This window comes from Periplaneta americana, unplaced genomic scaffold (genome assembly GCF_040183065.1).
Source record: "Periplaneta americana isolate PAMFEO1 unplaced genomic scaffold, P.americana_PAMFEO1_priV1 scaffold_45, whole genome shotgun sequence".
In the NCBI taxonomy this organism is placed as follows: Eukaryota; Metazoa; Arthropoda; class Insecta; order Blattodea; family Blattidae; genus Periplaneta; species Periplaneta americana.
The window spans coordinates 78428-85289 of NW_027185526.1; the positions used below are offsets into that span (position 1 = coordinate 78428).

The 6862-nt window shown below is 35.3% G+C and overlaps 1 non-coding gene across 1 annotated transcript; it reads left to right on the forward strand.

Moving 5' to 3' along the window:
- LOC138694115 (5S ribosomal RNA) lies at nt 1-119 on the forward strand. Its single transcript, XR_011330790.1, has one exon. It is a non-coding gene; the product is annotated as a 5S ribosomal RNA (ribosomal RNA).
- The last annotated feature ends 6743 nt before the right edge of the window (nt 120-6862 follow it).

Consider the following 6862-nt stretch of genomic DNA (forward strand, 5'->3'; position numbering starts at 1 on the left):
GGCAACGGCCATACCATGTTGAAAATACCGGTTCTCGTCCGATCACCGAAGTCAAGCAACATTGGGCGTGGTCAGTACTTGGATGGGTGACCGCTTGGGAACACCACGTGCCGTTGGCGATTTTTTTTTTTACGTCACTATTTCCAGCGTGTTCTAATAAGACTTATGGGATATTATGTTCCCTTCCCTATTCCAGCTATAGCTTGGATGATGACGCCGCTGCATAATTGTAGAGTAATTGATAATTCTTAAGTACTTGCAGCTCCGTATTGAAACTTATGACTGGTAGCATATTCATATGAGACGGTTCACTTCTCTGCGTTTTCTCGAAGAAGGGAATATGTATTCAGGGGATTGTGAACGTACCTCGCGCTCTCCCTAGAAGTTAGAGACATTTTAGGTAAAGAATGTAATATACTGTACATATATGGCTAATTAAAATCCCATTAGTTACTACATTTCAGTGGGTAGTACAAATTCCATAATGAAAATATCTCTGTCCTAGTAGTTGTATCCTTTAAAGAAGCTCGTTGTTTTCCCATGATGAAGGGCAGAACTTGGTCGGTAGAAATTTAAACAGACTGCATTATCAGACCAGGCGTTATTTCAATATCAGCGTTTAGTTTAGGAAATATAGCAATAGCGGAGTTGGGAGAAGTAGTTATAGCATGTACAGTAAGTATAAACAGTTCGCTGTACTGTACAGTGAATATAAATATTTGAATGTACGATGGCAAAACATCAGACATACAGTACGTAGCTCACATATCTTTAAAAATAAATAAATAAATAAATAAATAAAAATAAAGAAGACATTCTGAGGAGTGAGTGGAAAGTGCATATTATAATGAATATTTTTAACTCTCAGTTGACATTGAGAGAGAAAGCCATGCATCGGGGAACCGGTGACTGTTTTTGCGTTACCTTCTGCTATTGGCGTTGTTGGTTAGTAACGAATGAAAGGGGTAGGACGCGGAATCAAATGTCAAAAAACGATAGGGAAATAATAGTAACTGGTTGTATTTCGATCGAGCTCGGCGTGCTGATTCACCAGTGGGGTGTTTCACAAAGTTTACAATCTTTGGAAATTGTGAACTCTGTTTGTAAACTTCTGTTTCACAATCTTTGTTTGTAAAGGTGGACTGTACAAAGGAAATCAAATCTTTACGAATGAAATTTTGCGCTCTTTACAAGTGATATGTTTGTTTCACAACGAAGGAGTAATTTTACAAACGTGTAAACTAAACTTTACTAGTGAAGTTAGCACATTTTCTACAGTAGCCCTGTTGAAATAGCTTCTAATTGTGAATGAAAAAAATAAACACATATGTATAAAATCAATTTTATAGTAACAGGGTACCATTAAGAATTACACTGAAGCAGTTGTGATGTTATTGAGTAGTTCTAGCGACTCAGACGAAGATTTTGCATTTAGGCCTAACGTAGAATTTTCCGGCCACGTTCGTATCATTGTACGAATATTAATGAAAGGTTTCGAATGAATCCCGCGCTATACTTCAGAATACCGCGTTAGTTCTTATATACGAGGAACGTATTTAATAAATACTCGCACTTAAAGAAGAAAAACTTTGCACCGAAAACCAATCACTTAATAATGCAATGTCGGCATTACTTACGCAGTATTCTGAAGTCGTTCCGAATCCCATTTCGCTGTAATCTCTCCTACAAGATATGGGACATCACATGCAACATCTGAAAGGGAAAAGTGGTGCCCTAACCTCAAAGCGAGAACTGCATTGGTTGCATAGTAGCTCTCAGTTCCCTGCGTTAGCAGATAAGAACGGAATTTATAAGATTACAGTGTGCAAAAGTTCACACATGGTAGTTGATGTTGTTACAAGATTGAAAAAACTCGAGGCGGGTTATTGATCACCGAATGTGCTTACTCGGGCAAAGGATTTTTATGCTCCTCCTGCTGGGTTCCCTAATGTTGGCGAGGTTATGGATGAAACAATAAAATATACTGATGGACCAGCAGAGAGCGAAGTTGATTTTAATGGATGGACATGTTAGCTGCTCTATCAACTGCATATAACTACGTGGGTCAAATCCATTATTTATCAATTATTTGAATGAATTTCGCGCTAACTTTCGTCAGTTAAGTCGTAGGCTAATTAATGCATTGGTATGCTCGACCAATTGCATGCCGCGAAACTCCGTTGTCGCCGATGTAGCAAAATCTAAATAAAATATATATAAAAAAATATAAACATGTCCATCGATAGTTCTAAAATTACAGCTACTTTACCTCTGATCCTTAGTGATTTTTGTAAACTGTCGTTGGCGATTTTGTTCAACCAATTATGCGTATTTGTAAGTTTGTTTCGCCGATTTTGTAAAGTTCGTTAAAACATACAAGTGAATAAGATTGCATTGTGAAACACAGTTAACAAGCATATGTAATATTTCCGTTGTTAATTGTATATTGTTAATTTGTAATTTGTTAGCGTTGTGAAACATGCCCCCATTTACCTTTAGAGGTAATATCTACATTAATATTTAGTTAAAATTTAAAGAAATTTTAAACGAATGGAAGCTGCATTTTAATTCACCCCAAATTACTATGTTCCCTTTCAGATTATCAGCTGTTGTTGTTGTTGTTGTTGTATTGTAAGTTCTCACTTATTGTTAGCTAGCCGTACCCGTTCGCTCCGCTCCACCTGTTAGAAATAAATATAAAGTAATTACATAATTAAAATAGGACGTCTGATCCAGGGAACAACTTTTACAACAGCGCAAGATAATCTGCTTCGCATATTACCCAATTTTTTTTTAGCACTGCATTTATTGCATATATATTTTATGTATTTTAACACGATTCAATTGAGCATAGTTAAAATATGAATTATTAAAATAATGGATTGCCAAGCTAAAGTACTATTACTGCATACTAAATCAATACACTCTCGTTGTTCGTTAATTCTCTGAGATTAAAATGCGTGTACATAAATATTATTTTAAGAAATACAGAAAACGAATGTACAAAATAGCCTATCAAATTTTCTGTGCATAAGAAGCTATTTTAATCTTACCTGTCCTCGATTTACTCAGACGTTACTGTAATAACATTATAGCATTATGTCCATCTAGAGAAACTACAGTTTCCAATGGTGAAATAATAACTAATTATACAAATCAGTTAATTTACGAGCTTGTGATATTACTTCATACAAACACAGAAACATTCCCTGTAGGCTATGTTTAATAGCTTTCGATTGTTTGTTGATGTCCAAGGCCCCTGTTTCGATTGTTGTTGTCCAAGGCCCCTTATAGACGAAGTCATTTGTTCTTAATTCATTGCACCGTCTTAGATAGCGTTATTTTAATTTTAAAACTCATTTATCTCATTAAATATCAGTCCTATCAAAATGTTGTAAAAAAATAAAACTTAACGGAAATCATTTTTAAAGGAACATCTGTTATGTAACATTTTTTCTCAAATATCAATAATAAGCGAGATATTTCGATTTATTTAATTCAGGCCCCCTTATAACTCCCCTTTTAAATAATGTATTTCGAATGCCATATAGCCTAAAATCTAAGTTACAACAAACTTAATTTATATTCCAGTTTTCATATAAATCGGTTCAGCCATTATCGCGTGAAAAGGTAACAAACATACAGACAGACATACAAACAAAAATTTCAAAAATGCGATTTTCGGTTTCAGGGTGGTTAATTATATATGTTAGGACCAATTACTTTTGGAAAATCGAAACTTACCAGAAAAATTTCGGCTACAGATTTATTATTAGTATAGATAGTACGAGATACGACCGCAATTTTGTACGACTAGTGTAATGAAGGAATGCAAAAAATTATTTTGGAACTTTGCAATGTTAGTCTATCATTAAAATAAAATTAAATCTTAATTCGTCCCTTTTGCAGGAGTCTTCTTCATCCAGTATGTTGTTGGCTGATATGGAGGAGGAGGGGGGGGGGACATGCTCTAAAGGGATTAAATTTGCTTAGCAAATCGATATGGTGACTAACGCTTGCAATGCGTCATAGCTATAATTGTACTGCGCGGTAATTTCAGAGTAATAAGAGTTCAGTTCAGGGATCTGCTAATTTCTTCATATTGTGTTCGGCAATGGAATAGTACCGCAGTAGCATTAAGAGGTTTTTATAATTTGAACTGATATGTGCAGGTATATTGACCCCCCCCCCCTCCCACCGCTGGCCGACGCGGACTGCAATGACAACAGTAAGCCACACGTCATACGTAAGCCTTTCTTCTTCTTCATCTTTGCTCGCCTGGCAAATACAGTCTTGGATTTCACATATTCAATTTTTCACAGTCCCAACTCCCTTGCATGGACGTGTTTTCACGTACCTTTAAAGTTTCTCCTCTCATTCATTCAGTCTATTCGCAAGCCTGAGGGTTTTCCGTGGTTTTCCCTAAGGAGCTAAGACAAATGTAGGGATGAGCCCAGAAAGAAAAGGGCATTCACTTCCTTAGACCCTGGTAACTGCTCTTTTTAGAGGAAGGAGGAGGAGAAAGAAACCCCCCCACCCCCACCGACGTGGACTGCAATGACAACAGTAAGCAACACGTTATATGTAAAGCCTTTATTATTATTATTATTATTATTATTATTATTATTTACAATGGGACTAAAGGTGGTGTAGATACACTATGTCAAATGTGCCACAATCTTTCCTGCAATAGAAAGACGAGGCGCTGGCCACTAGCAATATTTTACAACATGCTAAATATTGCAAGTATAAATTCATGGATAATTTATAGTTAGAAGAACTCAGAAAACAATATCAAGAAAACAATTCATTTTCCAATTGTGTGAAGAGCTGACAAAACCGTGGATGCAGCACCGCTTTGCACGTCCTACTTTACACCGATCTCTGCGGGCAACAATTGAAGAACATCTGAACATTGCTGTGCAACAACAATGCCAGGTAATGCAGCCAGATGGTGAACGTACTGTTTGCTATAAATGTCCTGCAAAGAAGAGGAGAATGATGACAACATTTTGTGGACTTTGCAAAAAGGGGTTCTGCAGAGAACATCGCGCTGTTGTTTGCACTAATTGTAAATAGGACAATAACATGAACGTAAAGACTTTATGACAAACTTAAAATTAAATGAACACTAATGGCTACGAAAAGTGTAAAAGTTGTTAAATGTGTGATATTGAGTTGATTTCAGTTAATTAAAATGTGAGTAGTAAAAATTACGAATGCTTACCTTTAACATGAGTACAGTGATGATTACCTGTCTAGGGTTAAGTAGTCGCGTGGTGAGTTTAGGAATTCCCAGACCACCTCTAAGATTGTTTAAAATAAAGGTATTGTAATCGTACGTTTCTGTCTTTTGTCAATAGTAACGTTGACCTTTCTTTTTCGAGAAAACAAAATCTGTTGTACAGTTAAAGGTACTGAAATAGTAAGAAATTTTCTGAAATCCCCACGCGTTTGCAAGTGTAAGTCTCTGTTGTAACCTGTTGATTTACGAGAGACTGCGTGTGCTTCCGTACAGTGTTTCTAAAATGTGCAGTAACGAGTCAGAAATCATTGGAATGTAGTGTAGGTGTGTTTGTTATAACCGGGAATCAATCCGCAGTACTTGACCAATCAACTACGGGAAATATCAGAAAAATTGGCAGGAGTTAGCAAGAAAAACAAAGGTAAAATATCACGTGAACGAGCACCGATACCGAGCACTATGTACAATATACCCTAGAGAAAAAGACAAGAAAACAAAAGTCAACCGCTGCAAGTGTTACGAAGTGGTGTGTGAAACATATAATGAAGAATGTCTGCGGGAAGCGCATCTAGTGAGATAAAGGGTGAAATGGAGGATTCTGCTAAAAATAAAGAAAGGAAGAAAAATGTTTACAGTTAATACAAGTATTGTTTTCTCTTGTGGGTTTATGTTTAGTATAATAGATGTGTGTGTGTGTGTGTGTGTGTGTTTCATTAAAAATTAGCATATCCTTAATGAATACATCCTAAGTGGTATAAATGAAATTGTATAAACTGCAGGGAATCTTAAAATATGAAAATTGCGATAGTTGTTTTCTTTACAGTCCGACCTTTTTTAATAAACTAGTGTGAGATATGAAGTTTTGCACATTTAAGGGTTGTTAACATGAATGTAAGGAATATATATTATGATATGATATGATATGATTCTCAAATACTCTGTCCTGCTGACCCTTCACATTTCTGTATTCGGGCGAGTGTGTATTCTTCTTCTTCTTCTTCTTCTTCTTCTTCTTATTATTATTATTACTATTACTATAATTATTATTATTATTATTATTATTATTATTATTATTATTATTATTATTATTGTGTGAAGAGTTGTATCGGAAGTGCTTTATAGACTAAATTAATAATTTCTATCTTAACTGAAATATTTACATTATATTTCACACAGTATAGTTACAGGTAGCATAAATTCAGATAATGGTTTTTATATGGGAATCTACTTCTTGTGTTTAGAGGCTACATTTATACAGAGTTAATAATTTCTCCCCTATGTAACATATTTCCATGAAATTTTATACGCATCTATGCAAAAACGAATTATGCTCGTGTAATTAGGGAATTAGGGAAAAATTAGTGTTTCTGATAATTTTTAATGTTTTAATAGAAATTATGCTCCTAAAAGATGACTAGCCTGCCATATTTTTCGCAGTTGGTAACAAAATGCTAGATTCATGGATATACTCCATAATTTAGTTGTTCATTATATGTTCAAGAAGTGTTGAATTTTTCTTGGAGAAATTAAGCTCCTTCATCCAGACTCTGAAAAGTGGCTGCTGTCGAATTCGTAAAGCGCCACCAAGAGATGAATATAACATCTAAGTTTGCAGGA